Source organism: Pseudopipra pipra, chromosome 28 (genome assembly GCF_036250125.1).
Source record: "Pseudopipra pipra isolate bDixPip1 chromosome 28, bDixPip1.hap1, whole genome shotgun sequence".
NCBI classification, from domain to species: domain Eukaryota; kingdom Metazoa; phylum Chordata; class Aves; order Passeriformes; family Pipridae; genus Pseudopipra; species Pseudopipra pipra.
Window position 1 is genome coordinate 3,826,207 of NC_087576.1, and position 23,436 is coordinate 3,849,642.

Below are 23,436 nucleotides of genomic sequence, written 5' to 3' on the forward strand. Positions count from 1 at the left end.
GGGGGGAAAAAATGAGAAATTCATGGGGGAAAAAAAGGAGAAATTCATGGGGAAAAGAAAGGAGAAATTCCTGGGGAAAAGGGAGAAATTCCTGGGGGGAAAAAGGAGAAATTCATGGGGGAAAGAAATGAGAAATTCCTGGGGGAAAGAAATGATAAATTCCTGGGGAAAAGGGAGAAATTCCTGGGGGAAAAAAAGGAGAAATTCCTGGGGGGGGAAAGGAGAAACTCCTGGGGGAAAAAAGGAACCCCATATCCACACCTGCCTACATCTCATCCATCCAAAAATCTTCATTGAATGATTTATGGAAAAAAAATTCCTACAAGATTGGGAGTGTGGTAAGACAATTGCTCACAAAATAGCTTCCTAGGCTAAAAATACATGACCAGGCTCCTCAGTTTAAAGACTTTCCAAATACCCTGAAAACCCAAACTTTTTAAGGGAAACAATCTCTGTGATGAAAATCAACAAACTGGCACCCTGTCTTTCATCACTAATTTGTTAAAAAAAGAAAAAAAACCAACCACAAACAGCTTCATGTTCTTTTGTAGGCAATGCAGAGAGACCTAAGTGCTCTTATTCCAAGAGATTCAAAGTAGATTGGAAGAGTTCCTCCTCAGCCACTCCCTTCGTGGTGAGTTCCTACAATCAGACAACTGAAGATTTAGCTGAGCCATCCCCTTCATCAAACTCACCTGAGCTTTATTTTGTGCATTCATATCCACAGGACAATTAAGCCACAAAGAACAGGCTCCAAAATTTGTACTTACACTTGCAGAGCTGCATTTTCTCCCGTTAACCTTGCCCAGGAGCCCTGAGCACTGCTGGTGTCCCCAGACATGCCAGAAAGGGATGGATGCCAGACAAATTGCTCCTGTCCTGCTTGTCTGTATCCCAGCCCCTGCTCCCTTGCAGGGATCATCACAAGCAGGGATCTACACCAGTTTTGCTGCCAAAGCCTGAGCTGGAACCATGTACAGGAGCCAAACCCAGGGACTGAAGCCCTGAGATAACATTTAGGAAGGGGCTGCTTGACTTGCTCAAGTGGGATTTGTTTTGAGGGTGGACCTGCAAGGTGAGGATGAGCTGGCAATGCTTTCATGGTGATGGGGTTTGTGGAGAGCAGGGAATGGGAGGAACACAAAGGAAAGCAGCAGGTGAGGTGAGATCAACAGGCTGACAACAGAGGGGACACCAGCAGGGAGAATATTTTCTGCATTGCAGCAGCAGCAGAACTCCAAAGGGACAAGGCAGGGCCTGCCAAGGTGCTGCACCAGGGTATTAAACAATATTCTTCACCCCAATAATTAGCAGAGCTCACTCATGAGCTACAATGGGAATATCATGGATTTTGAGTGAATATTCTTGTGCCAGTGCAGTAACCCAGCCCTGCTCTGACAGTGGCTCCCAGTGCAACCAGGGGAACAGGGACCTTCAGCTCCCATATACTCCTGCCTGAGATTAAAACTGCAATTAAAAACTCCCCAGCTTGTGGTAAGGAAATAAGAATGGGCATCATCTCTCCAGGTGAAAGCTGGCAGTGCCACCCTCCCTCTCCAAGGGATGTTATTTTAGTTCCAGTCTATGAAAATAGAAGCTGGGATGAGGCAGCAGCAAATGCAACCACATCACTGGAAACCTGCCTCTCAAAGAAATTGGTTTCCTTTACGACCCTGCCCTGTGCTCAAAATTCCCCCAATGTCAATGGGATTATGAGAGAATTAAAGATTTGAAGGAAAACCCCAAATTTACTCACTCCATTTTTTTTTAAGTGCCTCATACTCACAGTTCACAGGAGATTTTTCACAGCTTATTATCAATAGACTGCAGGTCTTTTATGCCATTCTGAGGCAGAGCTGAGCTCTATGGAAAATTTGTCCAAAATGTACATTCATTTTTCATTTTCCACTTTCCTCCTATCAGTCAGAACCAACACCAGGTAAGAGCAGCACATCAGCTGAAGTAATAAAGAACTAACTTCCAACTTCCAAGCCTTAAAGCCTCTTTAACCATAAAGAGATGTTTCTTGACCCTAAAAGTAAGATTAAGCCTCAGAGGGCTTCCAGGTGGAATTTCAAGATGTCCTACCAATTTTCCAAACACTTTTCTGGCCAGCCTTTCTCCTCCAAAAGCAATCCCAGGTGTCCAAGGGTGCACTGGAGGCACAGCCCATCACACATCAAAGTCTGCTTGCTGTCACCTGGGGACTGGCTCTTGATTACTGCAAACCACATTAATCCCAGGGGCTGCAACACAGGAAAGGCACTTTCTGGGCCAGAATTAGTGATCAAAAAGCTGGAAATGGAAACCAGGAGTTGTGAGGCAGCCTGAAAAGAAATCCGAGGACAATCAGCTCTGTAATCACCTGAAATGGAGAGAGGGGGAGGCTGAGAGGCTTTTTCACTTTCTGGTTCAGAATGAAAAGCACAGAGAGACCCTTTCCAGCCTGTTGGGGATCAGAAGAGGAGAAATGAGGTCCAATTTTGGCAAGCAGGAAATGAACAACAAGAAGGTCGTTTTAAAATGCAGTCCCTGACAGCCCAGGAGCCAAAACAGACCCCACCCATGTATTCTTACTTATTTGCTGCTTATTAATCTCTAATAATCACACATTTACACTTCCTCCATCCCTCAGTTTGCCTTGTCTGTCAACAGAACTGCAGAAATCCTCCTAAACCCGGAGTCTTTGGGACAGTAACAGAGGCAACATGAGGAGATATTACCAGAGCAGCCCCATGGCTGGCACTGAACTGACAAGCAACAAGAAATCTAAAATATGAAATCAAAGGTCTCTCTACACAGCTTTCTTTAAAAATAAAAAAGAGGAAGCCCTGAGATACCCAGAGGCTTCCCCATTTCCACACACAATTTCTTTGAGGACAAAAAGCACATGTTGTGCCAAGTTATTCAAATGATCCCAGAGTTGTCTTCACTTGCTGAGGTTCCATAAGGACCTGAATCCCAGAGAGCCCCACAGTGACTCCAGCTGTGTGAACTGTGTGTTATTTAAGTGTCAAACCCCATCAGATCTTTAGCTTTGAGTTTGTTTACAGCAGCCTTCCAGTGTGTGAATGCAGAGCATTAAATAGAAATTAATACTCTGTTATATAGAGAGTAATATTAATACTTTATTAATAGTATAATTGTAATGATTACCCATCTAATTCTATCCCTGGTGGTGGGCACAAACCAGCCCCAGCAGATGAGAACATGAAGTGTCTGTTCCCATGTACCAGGGCACAGGGACAGGCAGTGGCAGAGCCCAGGACTGGGTTCAGTCTCCTGGCCCCAAATGGTGCCTTAACCATTCCTTCAGCAGTCCCAGAGGAGGGAGGGCACTGTGCTGGAAGCCTGAACTGCAACTACAGAAATTCTCTTTCCTAATTTTTGGCTTTAATAAACACCTGCATCTCAAGTTGATTTAGCCACCTCTGGAAATCAAAGCATCCCCCTGTTATATCCTCTCTCCTCACTCTACTTCCTTTCTTCCCTCCCTGCTTTTAAAATCCCATAAATAACTAAACTGTTTTTCCCCATTTATAAAGAATTTTAATTTTTTTTCGCCTTACAAAGCCCAAAAGCCTCTGGAATATTTCTCCTGGTAGTCCTGGAATGATGCATTGCTTTCATACATCATCAAAACAACGGCACATAAATGATGTATCCCAGCCCTGGATCCCCCAGCTGAGGGGGCTGGTCACAGAGTGCCCAGGCACCAGTAGAGCAAAGCTGGCAGGAATATTCCAGGTGTGCACTTTGGTCACAACAAGGATTAATTTCCTGATGTGGGAACAAGCCCAGAGGGGAAAAGGAACACAGTTACAGTGCCCCAAACAATTACTGTTCTTAACAGGGTAATGAAATTACAGTGTCTGTGTTTGCTTGGAAAATCCATCATCTGCTCCTGCCTGGGTGCTGGGAGATCATATAACTCATTCACCACTGACAACCTCTTGGAGTTTATTGGCTTGCATTTCAGAGCCTGCTTTATAACAAAAAATATCTGGAATAAACTAATAGCCCAATCTGTCTGTTTAAAGCTACAGAACCCTCCAGGTGACATGAACACACAGAGATGAAATGATAACCTAATTCTTATCTGGCTCATTTAATAGCTGGGATGTTTGTCCAATGCCTTCACCTATTTTTGCAGAGTTCCACCACTGGGAGGTTGCAATTAGTCCTGTCATTTATAATGTTTGTACCACTGCAATGGTGAATAATCACCAATTTTCTTCAACCCATCTTCCACCCATCCCCAACTGCTGCCATGTAAAGTGGCAATGCCACGCTTTCACTTCAGAACCTCAGATCCCCAAAATTAGGAAATTAGGAAATCCCAACAACTACACAGTTAGGAAATGCTGCATTGTATAAACCAGTCCAGTAATATTCATGGAAACTGTGGATTTTCCAGAGCCCTGCACACCACAGATCCCAAGGCTTTCCTACCCTATTCCTTTACTCTCCCTCAAACCCGGGGAATTCCATCAGGAAATCTCCCCATGGTTTCCACACTCCCATTTTCTGGTTCTTGCAGCATCAGTTCTGCTCCTGCCCATGCTGGCATTCTGGGTGCTCTTGGGTTTGGCAGCCTCTAATGCCTCACTCCCCACTTTCCCCTGGAAATGCAGTTTCCCAGGCTCTGCTGTCAGCTTTTAGGAAGCCCAGAGTTTGGAGGTCAGCAGGCTGGCTGCTCCACCAGGAGTGTTCCAGGGGAAGAACAGACCACACCCGGTCAGGATTGTCCCTCCTGGTCTGTGACTGCCATGAGGAGAACAGAAAATGTCCAGCACACTGTGGGAGAAGCAGAAAAGACTTTCTGACTTCTGATCACGGGGGGGGAAAAACCAGAATATTACAAGTAGAAGAGGAATTGATGAAAACGAAGAATCTTGGTGTCCACTGCAGCCCAGCTGAGTCACAGCAAACAGGGACAGGGGTGTGCTGGGAACCCGGGCTGGAGAATTCCACTGACTTGTAACACAGATCTGTCATGTGGCTGCTGGTCAAAACATCACCAGTGCTGTTAAACTGCTCTTCTTCTGCTCCTCCAGGGCATGCCTGACTTTTTATTTGTGCGCTGCTCAGAACAGTGGTTCTTATTGCCAGAGAATAAAGCCATGACAGAAAGCTATCTGGGAGTCTGTTTCAACTCTTTCACTGCCTTCAGTGATCTTCCTTTGAACTTCTGGCTTCTCCTGATAAACAGGTTGCTCAGATAAAAACTAATTCTTGACATTTAAGCAGCCAAGAGAAAAAATCCCTCAGCACTGCATGTTAGCTTCAGAGTCTAAAAAAGAAAAGGGGATTTAATTCCACTGTGCAGTGACAAGTTTCACTTTGAGTTCCATCCCCCAAGTAATTTCAAATCACTTTACAAGCTTTAATAAAGGCACAATGCTAAAGAGATTTTATCTACTCTAATTATTTTTAAATCCACTTTTATACAAAACACTTTCAATTCTGTAACCTAGTTTTTTTCCCTCCTTCCCCACCCCTTTTTAAACTTTCATCACAAGCTATTATTCAGTTTGCTTCCTTATATGCTTGCAAAGGTCTTTTCCTTTTGGGTCATTAATTTCCAAGGAAAGTGGTGAAATTACTCACATACATAAATTTTGTCAAATTTGGACACTAAATAGAAATTGGCCAGCAATTTTACATTAAAACTCAAATCTGATTAAAACATCGTGTGAAAATCTTAATGAGACCTGCTGAGTATTGAGCACCCTGGCCCTAAATCCATTTTCCACGTGTTCATTTAAAATGGTGAAGGTAATACTTTATTTCTTCCATATACAGCCCGATTTTGCTCATTTTTAGAAACTGCAGAATCAGGAACAACATCACTCTGCAGTTTTGTACAGTTTGTAGCATTGAAGACCTCTGATTTACTTTAATTATCTAGATGTGTGTATATATATATATGTTATAATTTCCCCCACTTCAAGCCCATCCCCACTGGGATCCTGAAATCCTCCCAGCTCATGCCATTGACCCAGAAAATGACCCTTTAACTTCACCAGTTGGGTCAAGTGTGGAGTGACAGGATGAGTTATTGAGGAGAATCTCTTTGGAGCACCCGGAGTGGCCCCATTCCTGCCCAGACAACTGTCCTGGTTAGAACAGCTGGGACCAGTTCATCACTGGATGGGTGTAACCCAAAACTGGGTATTCCAGAGCCTTCCATGCCATTGCCCAGAAACTGTTATCAACAGACCATTTGCACCCTCTGCCCAGAGCAGCCCTGACCCCTCAGGCTGTAAACTGGGTGTTCAGAGGCCTGGGAGACAGGAGGGTGCTCCTGTGCTCACCCCCAGTGTGGAACTGGGAGACAGGAGGGTGCTCCTGTGCTCACCCCCAGTGTGGAACTGGGAGACAGGAGGGTGCTCCTGTGCTCACCCCCAGTGTGGAACTGGGAGATAGGAGGGTGCTCCTGTGCTCACCCCCAGTGTGGAACTGGGAGACAGGAGGGTGCTCCTGTGCTCACCCCCAGTGTGGAACTGGGAGACAGGAGGGTGCTCCTGTGCTCACCCCCAGTGTGGAACTGGGAGACAGGAGGGTGCTCCTGTGCTCACCCCCAGTGTGGAACTGGGAGACAGGAGGGTGCTCCTGTGCTCACCCCCAGTGTGGAACTGGGAGACAGGAGGGTGCTCCTGTGCTCACCCCCAGTGTGGAACTCCTACCCTGAGGGAGGTGCTGGGCATTCCTGCCTGAACTGGAGGAGAGATAATCTTGGGGTCTTGGGACTTTTTTAACCACTGGTGGGATCCAGAGGAAGACTCCAGACCACCACTCTCGCCCAGACTGCACCACCACTCTTGCCCAGACTGCACCACCACTCTCACCAACAGGTTTTTCCTTCTCCTTTTCCTTTGGACTCAGGGGGCCCAACAAACACCACCCTGTTCATGCCCCAGGGTGCTGAGTTATACATTTGGGTTTTGGGGGTTAAAACCAACTGTTTGTCTGTATAATCGTATTTATTGTGTTATTTTATTGGATTGTTATTCTGACTTCTAATCTCTCCTTTGAGTTGAGTTCATTTCCCCTGCTGGTTTACCTTTAAACCAGCACAACAACCCAGGACCAAGTCCATGTGTTCATTAGTGCCCAGCTCCCAGGATTTCCCCTCATTCCCAGCCACCTTCCCATACAGCTGCCGAATTCTCCAGGGGCAAAGAGAAGAAGAGGTGGCCAATTTAGCCAAAAACCTTGACTTTTTGGGGAAACCAGAGGCTGGAGAAACCTCATCTTCCCAGGCTGGTTTTGCACCTCAGGATTAGAGTTCTTTCATTTCCCCAAGCAGGAGACAAACACAGCACATTCTGTTGTTTCACAGGAGCCCTCAAAATGTCACTGCCTCAAACTTTTGGGGGGCAATCACTTCCTCCAATAACAGTTTATCTGTACCCTGATATGGTTTCTCTGCACTTGAATTGTGTATAGAGAGGATTCCAGATGAAAATTCCACATCATTTATGGCATGTTTGGGAGGCACAACACACTCTGCATTATGGCTATCAGCAAAGTCTGTACATACATATATATATATACACATATATATACATGTGTATTAAAAAAAGCATGTTTTAACCTGCTTTAAAGGAAAAGCATCACTCCAAGGGTTTACAGTCCTCTGGATTCTATTTCAGAACTGCAGATACAGGGAAAAAATTCTGAAAGCTCGTGGAAACTTGGTCCTAAATGACTTTACCATCAGTTTAAAGCACAGGAATAGGCTGGCAATGACCTTTTTAGTCAGAATTCTTCAAGAAAATACTATTTAATGAATTAATATTAACACCACAGAGACTAACAGACTGTGCAGAGCTTTGGGAATAAAGCAGTGCTTTATTCTAGATTTAAATTTAGCAATTGCCAGTGCAGTCATGGAAGACTGTAATTTAACTTTCTAACACCATCTGTATAAGAGGTGCTTTTATAACCAAGGCCTGATAAAGAGATGAGCCTGAGAAACAACAGCAACACACACACAGCCCTAATTTTCTGTCTGGAGGAAAGGAGAACACTCAAGTTAATGACACAGATAAGTAAACACAGAACTGTTTGCAGAATTGAAACCAATATTAGAACTGCTTTGCATAATGGAGGGAGACTTGGCTCAGTCTCCTCTTTACAGAGCTGAAGAACACAGGGACAAGGCACAACTGGACTAAGCCAGGAAATAAAAAGCCTCTCCTGAGCCTCAGTCCAACAGTGCAAAGTAAAAACCTTCTCACTTCTTCTCAGGTCTATATGATCAATAAGACTGTACACAGCACATGAAACAAACCCCAGAATAACCCACCATTCCCTCCCAGTTAGACCAGTCCAGGAGCCAGGAAAGCCTGAAGGACACTCAAGTCTAATGGTGCCCGAGAACCAGCAGAAACTCCATCTCTTCAGGAAGTCTGAACCTGTCACTGCAGCTGTAAAACAACCTTCTGCAGGCACTGGACAGGGCTGGGGTTAACTGTTATTTTCCAGGAAAAGGCAGCAGAGCACAAGCTCAGGAGGGCAGCCAGCAGGGCTGGGGTTACCCACATCTGCTCTGATCACCTGGTTAAAAAGATCACACAGACCTAAGAGCAACAAGAGGACCTACCCTGGATTTCCAGTCTCTACGACAAGCATGGGCTGGCAGCCAAAGAAAGAACCCAGGAGCAAACCCAGCATCTATTCCCAGATCTGCATCCATTCAGAGGCAGAAAAATCCTGGATAGCCTATTTTTAATAACCAGAAGGGTCAACTGGGGCTTCAGACAGTCAGGAGTAAATTAAATCATCCTTCCTGGACCTTCCCCCCATCCAAATATAAAAGATTCCTGTGGGGATTCAGTTCTGTGCAGAGCTGAAATTTGGGATTCAGTTGTGTGCAGAGCTGAAATTTCCTCAGAGGAAATCCATCCCAACACTTTGATTTTCTTCCTGTGTGCTTTTCTCACAGAGTTTGAATGTAACCCATTGAAAGGTTGGGAATCACCATTTTTAATGAACACAGGGTGCATCAGTTAAGTTTGCACAGAAACTCTGCATGCTCTTTAGGTCCAGGTACTACAGAAACCAGAGTCAATGGTTTTTTCCTGGTTTGCCTACCAGTAAAGCCAGTACTGTCCATATCTGCAATTCAAGGACTTGGTCAATACCAGGCTGCACTGATTCAATCATTTAAATCCAGAAGAAATCAGATCCCTTACTTTGCTCTAATGGAAGAGAGATTTATATTTACTTCTTTGCTCTTTTTTTTTTCTTTCTTACTTTTTTAAGCTTTCAAAGCATTTTCTCTCCTTTCCAGAAGAAGCAACACAAAGTGATTTTCCCATGATGTCACACCTGGCTGTATTAACCACACTGTTTTGGAAGGCTCTGGGCACCAGAGTGACAACAAACATGTGACACACATTAGTCCCAGGCTGGTAAGGCAATGCCCTTCCTGCCTCCTCCAGCCCAGTCAAAATAACAAAAAGCCTTAACAGAGAAGATAACAACTGCACCAAGGATGGTTGATGCAGTCAAGTGCAAAGAATTGTTTGACCTGGACATCTAAATCAGGCTGTCACAGTGTGTGGGGCTGGAAATGGAGCTGGGGATTCGAGCAACTCCAGTTCATCGCTTTCAAGCATCTGTGATCTGAGTGTTTCAGGTCAGAGAAACGAAAGACAAAGTAGTTCAGCATCAGAAAAACAAGTTCAAGAGGGCAGGGAGACAATGCAGCTCAGTCTTCACACCAAAGTGCTGTGTCTTTTGAGGATGCTGTTTAAACTGGCAGGAGCAGCTTTAGTAAATTGTCATCATCTCAGAAGTCCTCTGTCACCCTTTCAGATGTCCTGCATGAAGCACAGGATCCCTAAGGACCACAAGTCAGCTCAGATGAGCCCATCAGAGCAACACACAGGTGTCACAAACCTGCACATCCCCACCAGCTTTGCCAGGAGTTTGCACAAGAGCTCTAATTCAGCTTCCAAAAATTAAAGCCAAACTTGAGCAAATGTGGCAAAAAAAATCACCCAGTAGTCAGTCACATTCCTTCCTTCCTTGATCACAACAGCACTGTGAGGCACTTCACTGTTACAGCTCTGGTTTTCTGACTTGATAAAGCCATTGTAGCCCCCTCAGGTATCTGTATTGCTGCCCTGGTCTGATACCAGATCTGCACCCTCCTTCCCATAAAATATTAATGCATTCACGTTCCCAACACCTGTTTGTTGCAGGGGAGCATTAGCATACACTGCAGATGGAAAATGGAGGCAAAGAAAATATTTAAATAACGTCTCTGATACACAAAAATATTTGGCAAAGCTGAAAATTATTTGGAGGCCACCAAATATTTAGCTGGATTCCCAGAAGAGAGATTGCTCTTCTCCCATAAAGCAAAAGAAGAAACCCACAGAACAACACTGCAGTTTGACTCAAACATAGCCACAGTTGTTCCTCACTGCCACAACAACTTATTCATCTTCCAAACTTGTGCAAAACACAAAGAGAACAATGTATTTGGATTACAAGAGGTAAACATTGCAAACCACACACAGATAAACTCCTCCTTCAGCAGCTTTCCTGCTCCAGGACAGAAGACAGGACAAATTTCCCCAAAGCCACATCACTGCAGCGAGGACGGGATAAAACACCACACTCTAACACAAAATTACTCCTCTTCTTGTTCTTTTTTAGAAAGCTGTGCTGAAATCAGTCCCTGTCACACTCCTCAGAGCCATCTCACCAATGTTTTCTGTCCCTGTCCCTTCTCATCTCTTGTTTTCATATGTTGCTTCTTTAAGACTTGAATTTTTGTAGCTGTTTTCTGTCTTTTCAGGGACTAGCCCAGGAAAAAAGGCTGATAGTCCAGCTCTTGGAGTGCAGGGGTCTGAGCCATCCCAACGTTCCCCACTTGGCAGAGGAAGGGCAGCAAATGGCCCCAGGCTCTGGCACTGCCCAGGGGAACTTCCCAGCAAGGAAACACTCCCAGACCACATCAGCAGTGGTTTAAACTGATTTAACCACCACTGGAAGAAGATTAAACCAAACTGAATTACCCTGCTCTCCCCATGAAAGGCATCACAAAACCACCTATTAGTTGATGCACTGTAAGTTATTACCCTGTAGGGTTTTTCATCCTGTTTGAGTCTGAGAGGTATAAAAGGGATTAAATCCCTTTCAATACACCAAGTTGCCAAATAACAGATTCCAGTGCTGGCCAAGTGGGTGAAAACCTTAATATTGACTCTGGGATGGAGCCAAAATGAGTGGTGCTGACAAATGAAACAAGAACCCTGCACTTTCAAAGGCACTCTCCCTTTAAAGCAAAAAAATTTATTCCCCAAATCTTCAGTAAGATAAAATAAATAAACAATCAATCAAATAAAATCAAAACAATAAATCTCAAATAAACAATCCGTGTTGCTTTCTGGTTCTACTTCCCAGGAATGACATGATAGTTGAACCAGACAAATCTTCTCCCCCTGATGGAGTTGCAATAACAGTGATAGGAATTAAGTGAGCCATGTTTTAATGGCAGCAGGTTTGGATGTTTCCCACAGAGCCTGCCTGGGCTCCCCAGAGATGTTACACACAACAAAAGGGCAGGTTTGGAGGGGCACAGGCAGCAGATTTCATTGCAGGCGTCCCGTTGTGTTAGGGAGGGAAGCCTGGTTGTTAACATCTTATTTCCTACAGGGTAAGCTTAATTAAAATATAAAATGTCAAAAGCCAGGATGAAATATGATATCCCTGGGGGCACTTGCAGCAAACTAAGCGTAGCAGCCACTGAAGAGTGGGCTGCAACCCTCCATTTGCAGGAGATTAAAACTATTAAGTAGAAAGTGACTCTGCTGAGCTGTGGATTTGACTGCACTTCTCAGCTCTCCTGCTGCACCCGCGAGGGACCAGCCTCCTTCCCTGGTGCTTTAAATGCCATGGGAAGGGCTGACACTGTCCCCAAAGCCTTTAGTGCAGTGCTTGTCTGCATGACAATTCAGCCTTCAGTTTGGCTAAGAATTGTCATTGTTTAGGAGATGTGATAAACAAAGTCTCGAGTTTCTGTAAGTTTTTGAATAATGGTTTATTATATGGTAAAAGCAAGCAGAAATGGGGACCAGTTCCCCAAATCTGCACCCCTACTACAGGGTACATTTAGTATTTATCTTAGCTACTTCATGCATATTAATTATATCATATACATATACATTCTACAGGTTTTTGCTAAGTATTTAATAGATGGGTTGTCTTACAGCTAAAGCTAAAAGGGTTCTCTCTACAACCAGTCATAATTCATGCATTCTTGGACAAAGAGGCACCTAAAAAAACCATATTTTATTTTTAGGATAGTAGGGAGGTTTAGGGCCTCTTGACCTTGTAAGGGTCTGCTTCATTTCTTTATGGGGGTGTAATTAAGTTTTACAATCCGTTTGTTTTATTTTGATGTAATCACCCATTTGTTTCACGAGTCACAATTATTTATTTACCACAGGAGAGAAAATATCCCTCATCACTACTGATGAAAGGCCTGGAGGATGTCCTTTCAGTGACTGAAACGCAGGACAGCCGAAAACCCAAAGGAGGAATCAACATTCCAGGACACAGATGCTTGATAAGCTGAACTACACTGCAGCAGCCTAAGAACCAAGGTATCAGAGGGAGAAATCACACAGCAGCAGAAGAGAAAGGACTCAAAGCTACTTTCTTGCACTTTGTAAGGAGAAAGGACTTGGGCAAACAGCTGAAGGTTGGATAGGGAGTGTTCAGGAGCCCAGAACACTCCCACGAGGGAGAGACTGTGTCACATATCAGCCTTAAAAGGCTGCTCCTGGACTAAAGTTAAAGGGAGGGCTTGAAAGGACTGACAGACAGAAATGTTATATATATATATATATATATATAGCTGCTTTTAGTTTGTACAGTATATTTATTTGTGTAAATAAACGTATGTAATTTCCCTTCCCCTACAGAAGCCTCTGTCCTGAAAGTTTCTCTCCGGTGTTAGGATAAATTGTGGGAAGGGGTGGGGGGAAGCCTGGAAATTGGGAAGGGGTGGGGGGAAGCCTGGAAATTGGATTTTTGGATTTCTAATGTGGCTCAAACTGCCACAGGTGAAATAAGGCAAGCAGGGGGAGGCTCCCTTCTCTGTGGGAAACAGGCTCTCTCAGCATCCTCGACAGCCCCATAGGAATGATCCTCCCAGAACTCAGCTAAGGCAATGCCAAACCCTAACTGATGTTCACCTGCATTCAGGATCCTCCCAGAACCCAGATAATGTTCACCTGCATTCAGGATCCTCCCAGAACCCAGATGATGTTCACCTGCATTCCCAGGATCCTCCCAGAACCCAGCTAATGTCAACCTGCATTCCCAGGATCCTCCCAGAACCCAGCTAAGGCAATGCCAAACCCTAACTGATGTTCACCTGCATTCAGGATCCTCCCAGAACCCAGATGATGTTCACCTGCATTCCCAGGATCCTCCCAGAACCCAGATGATGTTCACCTGCATTCCCAGGATCCTCCCAGAGCCCAGCTAAGGCAATGCCAAACCTTAACTGATGTTCACCTGCATTCCCCTTTCATTTGCTGGATGCTCACAGGGAAAAACTTGCTTTGTGTGAGCTCCGTCAGCAAACACATGGGAAGGAAGCAGCAGAACCTCCCCAGAGAACTGCAGGTGTCTGCAAAGGATTGTGTTCCTCATTCTCATATTTAGGGGGGTTCCTCTGAAGTAGGAATGTGCCATTCCCAAGGGAGATGCAGAGGGATTGTGTGACACCTACTCTCTGATTGTTCAGACTACTGAATATTTGTTACATTCCACTGGGAAAAAAGCACCAGTTAATGCTGGGGAGTAATCCCAGCAAAGCCAGTGGTGTTATTTTAATGGATTAATTTAACACACTGTTTCTGTGAGCAGAATTTTTGATCCTCCTTTTATTTTCTAGCACTGTAGACTGGGGGGATGCCATCAAATCAACCAAGGGACGTGGCTGCTGATGAGAGGATAATCAAACCCTCTGCAATGTCCTGTTTCTCCTTCCAAAACCCTCCAGGGAACTTGTAAGAGCCTCAAATGACACAGACAAATATTGAGATGTGGAGTGTGGCACTCACTGAACTATTTAGCAGAGACTCTTTCACTGATACCCTGTGACATAATTGTAGTTTCCAAACAATATATCGTTAACATCTGAATGTGTAACACAGATGAGGAGTGAAATACTGCTTTAATCTGCATAATGACACCCACCAGAGCCATGTTCAAACCCTCCTGCAGCCCAAACCCAGCCAGAGAAACGCTGTCAGAATGGCTGTGATTTGGAGAGAAGCAGGCAAAGGACAGACTCACCAACCCTTTTGTATCCATCTGAATTTAAAATACAGAATTTAAACACATAGCATGCAGTCATGCTGATGTGATTTTAAGGGGGGCTTCCCAAGCACGTTCATTTTCAGATTTTGTGAGGTTAAAACTGAAGAAAAGGGCCTTCATCCAGACTGGGTTCACTTGGGCCAGTGGCATCCTAATGTGTTCCATGGTTGCCATGACACAACAGACCAGTTAACACCTGAATTCTCATTGCTGCCAACCTGAATTGAATTCAAATTTGCAATATCCTCCCAGCAATCCACTGCAGAGAATAACTGACATTGCTTAACACTAACAGGAAAAGAAAAAATCCAAATTACTGTTTAGTACTGTCTAATTCCATGGGGAAAATGCATAAAGATGGATACATCTGACATCCATTTTATTAATCAGACTATTTTTAGTAGATAAAGCAGTTAAGAAAACAGCAGGAGTTTAATAAAGTATACATTAGTAGCACAATTATGGAGTAGTTGCAGCAGACTGTTCCCTCTGATAGTGAGCAGTAGGACACTTTGTTTAGCTGGAACAATCTTGCAATGCAGTATTTAAGTGAATAATAAATTTCATGGGGAGTTACCCTGTAGGCTAAATTCTGCAAAGCAGTTCTTGAAAAAGTCAGGGAATATCTGATATATTTCCATTTTCCATTCACCCTTTCAGTATCACATTTACCAGTGAAGGATCTTAAAATCATAAAGGGTTTCATAATATTCCCCCTGTATAAGGAATTATTAATATACATACTTTGCAGACACAGTCCAGATTTTAGGACTTAGTCAAGTGAAGGCAGAGTCAGGATCTGAGCCTGTATGTCCAGAGCTCCTCTCATCTTGTGTGAACAATTCCTGTTCTACACACTTAGGCTTAAATGCCCCAGATGATGCATTACAAGAGGATAAAAATACAAAAATACATCAAGCATTTTCTTCAGTTGAAAAGCAGACCATTACACACTCCTGTCTGAAAGTCCATTTCAGTATTAGACACCTTTCCACCTACTAAAGTACTCCCAGAGTCCTCAAGCCTGTCAAAATATCAAACATGTGACAGTGTAGATAATTTATAATTAAGACACTTGTGGACACAAGATGCTTTCAACCCCCAAATGGCCAACCAGGCCCTGGCTGAAAGGTTTAATAAATCTGATGCTAATCCAGAAGCCCCTAAAGATAATGAATATCCTTTCATCAGCATCAGCTGGTGCTGGATCAGTCCCTCTGAACTCAAATACCAACAGATGCACAAAATGTTTGGAAAGGATGGAACAGGAGCCACTCTGGCTGTGCCATCTCACTGCACTCCCTTTTGTCTGTGCACTCTGGGAACTGCTCACTGTAATTACTGAGCCTCGGAAAACAGAAATTTTATGGAGCAACATGTTGGCTGCTGTGTTTTGTTCCCAAATAACTTCTGTGCGCTGGATTTCCCACTGGATATTTGCCCCTGGCAGCAAGAAAGTGTCACACAGGACAGGACTGACCACTTTGCACCTCTGTAGATGCCTTTTTTTTTTTGGTGTTTTGACAGTGTTGCAGCTTCCTGCCATCTTCATCCATGTGGTCAAGTGATAATAACGCTCCAAGACAGCTTCCCCCCCTCCTGCTGCCTCAGGAGTCACCTCAGCATCAGTGGCAGCTCTACTTCCATTCTTCCCTCCTAGTTTTTCAGTATTCACCAGTTTGTTGGACTTCCCATAAAGATTCAGGAGCTCTGTTTTCTGCTGCAGCCCTGGAGCTGCAGGGCACAGCTCCAGCTGAAGGGCTGGCATAATAAAAGTGCTGGAGCTGAAATCCAGTGGGAATTAAACATGTGTTTGCATTTCCCATGGAAATATTGGGATCCTCAGGTGTTCATGTGCCCCTATCACGTGGCCAGCACAGCCATGGACCCACAGAAGCACAAAGAGGGGGAAATTAATAAAATAAAGGAATCAAATCAATCCATACCTACCCAGATAGTGCCCAAATAAAGCTGTCAGCCTTTAGGTCTGTGATTGGAGGAGTGGAAGGTGCTCGTGCCTGTGGCAGGGGGTGCAGTGAGATAGGTTTTAGGGTTCCTTCCAGCCTAAACCATTCCATGGTTCTATGATTTCATCACAGGAAGGGCACTGACCTGTTGGAGAGAGTCCAGAGGAGGCACCCAGGTGATCAGAGGGGTGGAGCAGCTCTGCTGGGAGGGAAGGCTGGATAGTTGGGATTGTTCAGCCTGGAGAACAGAAGCTTTGGGGTGACCTAATTGTGGCCTTCCAGGACCTGAAGGGAACCTGCAGGAAAGATGGAGAGAGACTATTTCCAAGGGATGGAGGGACAGGACAAGGGGGAATGGCTTCCCACTGCCAGAGGGCAGGGTTAGGTGGGATACTGGGAAGGAATTTCTCCCTGTGAGGGTGGGGAGGGGCTGGGATGGAATTCCCAGGGAAGCTGTGGCTGCCCCAGCCCTGGAAGTGTCCAAGGCCAGGATGGAGCAACCTGGTCCAGTGGAAGGTGTCCCTGCCCATGGCAGGCAGAGGAACTGGATGATCCTTCAGGTCGCTTCAAATCCAAACCATTCTGTGATTCTGGGAGGTGTTAACAGCCTAGAGACAGTTTGACAAAGCAGGTCAGGCTTTGGCCAGACAAATGCTTTTCACTTCTGCAACAAGCAGTGAAACTGAGGCTGAGCATGTCGGGCTGGTCAGGTTAATCAACACCCCTCAAACTCGGGCATTTTGTAGTTGAAAAAAAAAGATTATCACAGACTCCACTAAATTCATTATGTTAAAATAAGCATAAAAAGGGAAAAACCACCCTTGAGCATTATCTTACCCATCGTTTTCTTAATTACTTTGATTGTATACCACAGTGGTGAAGTGGATGTGAATAAACACCACTGCCAACCCGCAGGTTTCTGTTCTGGGAGGCTCCTGTGTGTGTTTTGCTTTGTGTAGTTCCATTAATTTCAGCCAACTCGGACACAGTTGCTACATGAGTGTTTACAGAGCTGTGGCCTGAACAAACGCTGCTGCAGGAAGGAAACATTTGCCAGCAGTGTCACAGAGCACAGCACCAGCAGCAGCTGGAGCTCAGAAAGAGCCACAGTGCTGCTGCAGGCAGAGGGTGGCTGTGGCTGGTGTTTCACAGAGACTGGCAGAACTGTCTGCCTCACCTGCAGGACTGTCTGCCTCACCTGCAGGACTGCCTGCCTCACCTGCAGGACTGCCTGCCTCACCTGCCACTTCACCTGTGGGGTGGTTTCATCATCATCATGGCTGGGCTTTGCAAACGAAGATTTGGGAAGGGCTCTCCCCATGTTTGTTACAAACACGCTGGTGGCTAATGAGGCCAATATGACATAGACATGTCCAGTTGCAAAAGGCACAGCAGAAAGACTCCTTAGGTAGTAAATTCTGCAAGACATAATTCTTTCTGCCTTGTCTTTTCTCCTCCAGGGTGACCCTGCTGCGTTCTCAAAGGCATCAGCAGCGTTATAGATGGGGTGTCTCCAGACCTCCCCATTGGAGGCCAGAGCAGACCAGTGATGAAGATCAATGTGGCCAAGGCTGAGATGTTGTTTCAGGCAGTCCTTGTATCTCCTCTTCGGGGCTCCTCTCTTGCAGCAGCCGGTGGCGAGTTCCCCATAAAGCAGGATCTTAGGGAGGGGTGGTTGGTCCTTCATGCTGGAGACGTGCCCTGCCCAGCCCAGCTGTGTTCTCAGCAACATGGCCTCAATGCTTGGGCCTGCTGCCTGTTCTAGAACAGATGGATTGGTCACATCATCTGACCAGGGGATGTTCAGGATTGTTCGGAGGCAGCGCTGATGGAAGCGTTCCAGGAGTCGCAGATGGTGGCTGTAGATGACCCACGATTCAGATCCATATAGGAGAGCAGACAGCACTATGGCTCTGGAAACACTGATCTTGGTGCTTTTCTTCAGGTGTTTATTTCCCAAACTCTTTCCTGAAGCGCTTTGACGGCAAACGCCACAACACGTGATTCCACCAACCAATCACAGCAGCGCATCCCCCGCGCACGCGCGCTGGAGTACCCGGGGACTTCATTTCCCAGGATGCCCCGCGGGCCCCCCCTGCGACACGGGCCCCCCAGCCCTGGGCCTGTGGGTGTGGGACTCCCCGGGCCCATCGTCCTCCCCCGCTCAGCTCAGGGGAAGAGCTTCCGTCCCCGAGCCGGCTGGAATCGGAGCAGCGCAAGGAGCCACACGCGTGTTCTCAGTGCAGTTTTAGCTGATTTTGATTCAAAGAAACCTTTGAACAATCTGAAAAGCGCTTTTATTACGGCCGGGGAGTGCAAAGGGGCAGGTGTTTTTCCCCAGTGCACTCCACTGAGCAAAGAAATACCATAGCTTTTTATACAGTTCGAAAGTAGCAAGTTTAAAATTATCTGTACACACACTCTTTTTGCAGTCTGCCTTATCTAAATAGACACTTAGTTTTACCTCCTATTCTTACCATTATAGAGTAGTTACATAAAGTTTTATCATTTCAAACAGTTTCAGGTTCCCCACCCCTTTCTACGTGCTAAAAAGCCTTCCCCATTCTCTAAGCTATTTTATCTTAATTGCCCACAGTTTGGGCAGAAACTTTTAAGCAGTTTTACATTTTGCAAAGTCACACTTACATAGCTAAATAGCTAAATTTTATTTCATTTTCTATTTCAATCTGTAAGTTACAGATCAATCCTGATCCTTCAGCTCTACAAGATTTCCTTCCTGTCACCTGTTTTTCCCTGCTCCATGTCCCCCCAAGGCACTCGGTTCAAAGAGGACCCTGTTGTTCCCCTCACTGGTTTCACCACTTTTGCTTTCCCCTGCTCCTTGTTTTCCTACTTTCACAATGAGTCCTGAACAAAACTGCATTTCTTCTACACATTCAGGTCATCCTGACCAGTGTGACATCTTCTCAGCACTCAGCAGAGCGAGAACTGACTGCTTCTTCTTCTGCTACTGGTAGTAATAAGGGTTTATTGCCATTTTCCTGTGCACCAAGAGATGGCTCAAATGCAGCCTGTGGTTAATTCAGGTTTATGCGAAACTTGCTTTTCCACAGGTTTACATGTGGGGTTTTTTAAATGAGTTTGCCAGTGTTCACATGGGGATTTTGAGATTAGAGTTGTGAAAAGGTGTGCTGGTGTTTCACAAAACCAAAAAACCAGACAGACCTTTGCCCAACTACCAAATCTGTTCTCTCAGAACTTCCAGAAATTTAAATTAATTAACAGCTGTGGATCCCAGTGAATCCACGAGATCTGGAGAGGTGATCAAATCATCACAGAAAGATGGACTTGACAGAAGCAGCTTCATGTAAAAACTCAGAATTAAGTAAAAGGATACTATGGCAAAAGGGGGAGTGGTGCAGTGACAGGGTGATGGATGAGAAAAAAGCCCCTTATAGTGATCACTTTGATAACAAGGAATCTCTGAGTGCTGGGCACCAGCAGAAGGTGATGTTAATTCAAGACAGAGCATAACCTTGTGGAATGCAGGGTGACAGCAGTGAGTGGAGTGACAGCTCTGCAGGCTGGGGCTGTCATGGGCTGACACTATGAAATATAGATAATGGCAGAGCTGCTTGATCTCTGGGGGAGCTGCTCTGTATTGTTCAGCTCCAGTTAGATCCTGGTGAGGGAAAAAAAACCCTACAAGGCTCACCTGGAGAAAGGCAACTGTTGCTGTTGTTAAAATGCAGTAATTGGGTTCGTGCTCTCCAAATATGTCACAATCTTAAATATAGGGCTGCACAAAGCGAAGACAAACTACAAGGTGATTGAATTGAATTAAGATTCCATGCCTAGTCCCACACTTGTTTTTATTTATGTTGGAGAGACTTCCCTGCTGCAAGGATTTCCAGGGCTGCATAGTTCTGTTGAAGGCAAAACCAAGTTTGCATGCAAGTGGCTGTCAGAGAGGGGGGAGAATATCTGTTAATCAAATGTAATCATTACAATCAGAGCTGTTCCAAAATATGGGGAAAGACAAGACTGTTAAACTGGATTTCTCAGTACATCCTGTGTGGCAAAATAGAATCATCTTGGGTTTTGAGCAAGAGATGAGATACAAGGAGCAGAAGTGACTTTTCCAAGCTCATACAGGGATTCTGTCACAGAAAACTGAGCTCAGAACTTTCTTGCAGAGCCATCTATTCTGTCTTGCTGTGTCTTCAGGGTGCTGTTCCCAGTTTCTTCTCCTTTTTGACATGCAAAATCATTTTTGCTGAGCTGCCCTCACAGAGGATAGAGACTGCAATTATCTTCATATTTGGACAGTAATAATGCCATTACACTGTTCATTTTTATCATCCAGTATTGCAGCTGTTGGAGTTGTCTTTGCCATCCCAGGGGAGCCTGTGGACAGTGTTCTCCCTGGCACAGCTGAGCAGGTATTTGGCCTCAGAATTCTGCCACTCCTGGTTCTCAGTTCACAACAGCAGAAGTTCCCATTGTTTCATGGAGAGATGAATTAGTTTGGATCTGACCCTTTGGACCAGGCAGGCAACAAATCATTGCAAGGAGGGGAAACAGAGATTATTGAAAGGCAATTAAGAGCATAATTTAAAGCCACAGCAGCCTGGACAGTGGGTCAGGTGGCCTTTGTGATGCCATGAAAAGCAAGACCACAGCATTCCAAATTCCGGCTGTGGATCCTTTCCAAAGCAGCTGCTTGGCCAAAACCTTCCCTCAGCCCTTTGAGCAGACCCACAAAATGCAGTTTTAGCTTCCTTGCAAAGTCTCTTAGCAGGGCTTTTTAAACCTTTCTGGTGTGTAACACCCTCCAGTGACCAGCTGGGATAAATCAGCTCGTTGACCCCAGAGGAGGGTGTTGAGCAGCCCCAGTGCCTTGCAGAGAGCAAAGGAGGTGTCCCAAGGACATCCACGTTCAAAAATAAAGCACCTGGAGTCTCCTACTCTCCCTGGGTGTTGAAAGTGGGTTCTCTGAACTGCCAAGCAGCATCTTCCCACTCTTGGCAAGGAGGGATGAGGAGAATAAAACTGCTGGAGTGCCTCCTGTTGGCTTTGCCACCATCGTAGCAGTTCTTCTTTTTAGGAGAATTAGCAGAGACAAATACCCAGGTTGAGCAGGGATGGGCTATTGACAATAAATGATCTGTTGTGAAAGCATTCAGGGATTCCCCAAAGGGCTTGGGCTCTGCTGTTTCTCACTCCAGCACTAAGATAATGCAATCACAGGGAAATCCAGGGCACTTCCCCAGGTGCCACCGTGGTCCCTGATGGCATCTCTGTATTCCAAGTGACAGAAGAATTAAATGAAGCAAAAATAAAACCAACCCAAAATAAAAAACAAGCCAAAAAGACCATTTTCCAATCACTTGGGCCCACTTTTCATACCAGTGAGCATGTACAAGGACTCTAACAGAAAGAAAGTGTAAGGGAGCAGGAAAAATCAGTGTGAAATCACTGACTAGTAAAATCAGTGTAAAATTACTAATTAGGAAAATCAGTGTAAACTCATTAATGATCAAAATCAATACAAAAGTGCAAATGATTAAAATCAATGCAAAATCACTAGTTAGTAAAACCAATGCAAAAGTGCTAATGATTTAAATCAGTGTAAGCTCACTGATTAGTAAAATCAGTGTAAAATCACTAATTATTAAAATCAGGGTAAAAGTGCTGATGATTAAAATCAGTGTAAACTCACTAATTATTAAAATCAGTGCAAAAGTGCTGATGATTGAAATCAATGTAAAATCACTAATTAGTAAAATCAGTGTAAAATCTCTAATTAGTAAAATCAGTGTAAAATCTCTCATTAGTAAAATTAATGCAAAAGTGCTGATGATAATCAAATGTAATGATTACAAACAGAGCTGTTCCAAAATCTGGGGAAAGACAAGACAGTTAAACTGGATTTCTCAATATATCCTGTCTGGCAAAATAGAATCATCTTGGGGTTTGAGCGTGAAATCACTGATTATTAAAGTAAGTAAAATCACTGATTATTAAAATCAGTGCAAACTCACTAATGATTAAAGTCAATGCAAAATTGCTAATTATTAAAATCGGCGTAAAATCACGGATTAGTAAAATCAATGAAAAGTGCTGATCATTAAAATCAGTATAAAATCATGGATTAGTGAAATCAGTGTAAAATCACTAATGATTAAAATCAATGTAAACCCACTAATGATTAAAATCATTGTAAAGTCACTAATTACTAAAATCAGTGTAAAATCACCAATTAGTAGAATCTCTGTAAAATATCTCTTAAAATAAAATCACCAATTATTAAAATCATTGTAAACCCACTAATGACTAAAATCAGTGTCAAATCACCAGTGACATTTAAATTGTTTCTGCCTTATTGAATAATTTCCTTTAAGACAGAGTGTGATACTTGCTTTTTCCAAGCAGATATAAAGCACCAGAAAGGAAGACATTGCATGTGAACCACAGGGATGTGAAGATGAAAGAAAAAGACTTTTTTTTAATAATAATAATAATAATGAAAAGGAGTAAAAATATGTGAGAAAATGTACAGAATAAGCTAGATGCTGTAATTTAGGAGAGCCCTACATATTTCACACTTGGCAGTTAAAAGAGACAATTACAGAGCAAGAGATCCAAGGTGATGTGGGAATGTGCCTTAAACTTCTTGTTTTACCTGGATTAAAACTTCTGTGAAAAATGAAAACTGAGCGTTTGTTGATGCAACAAATGCTTTGATGACATTTAAGGAAACAGGCTGTTTACCTCAAAACACATTATATCACATTTAGTTATTGCCTACATTTCTGTTTGCAAATGTCCTCCAAGCCCTCAGAGGAAATAAATGGAGTTTTTCCAAGTTGGAGCTGCTTTTAATAAAAGAAATTCTGCTGTGCAATGAGGAAGACCACAAATATCTGTAATTAGCACCTTCTGCTGAAATAATTAAACACTGGAATTTCCAGTTCACAGCCCCCAAACTGCTTCCACATGATATTACAGGTGCACCTCAGGAATGGAACTGGGAAAACAGCTTTATGAAAAAGTAGAGGTGTTATTTTTCCCCAAACTGGATTAAAAATAGAATTTTATTTTTTTATTTTAATTTTTTAATAAGGGCTTGCAAGTCTAAGAGAGACAA

At 44.1% G+C, this 23,436-nt stretch overlaps 1 long non-coding RNA gene across 5 annotated transcripts; it reads right to left on the reverse strand.

The window, feature by feature from the left end:
- Window positions 1-14,397: 14,397 nt before the first annotated feature.
- LOC135403666 (uncharacterized) lies at window positions 14,398-17,991 on the reverse strand. 5 transcript variants are annotated; one of them, XR_010425456.1, is made up of 3 exons: window positions 17,566-17,991; window positions 17,163-17,502; window positions 14,398-16,621 (listed from the first exon to the last, which is right to left on the reverse strand). It is a non-coding gene; the product is annotated as an uncharacterized LOC135403666 (long non-coding RNA). The 5 variants fall into 5 exon arrangements; XR_010425455.1 differs by having other exon boundaries at window positions 14,398-16,376; window positions 16,471-17,502; XR_010425454.1 differs by having other exon boundaries at window positions 14,398-16,142; window positions 16,309-17,502.
- Window positions 17,992-23,436: the final 5,445 nt, after the last annotated feature.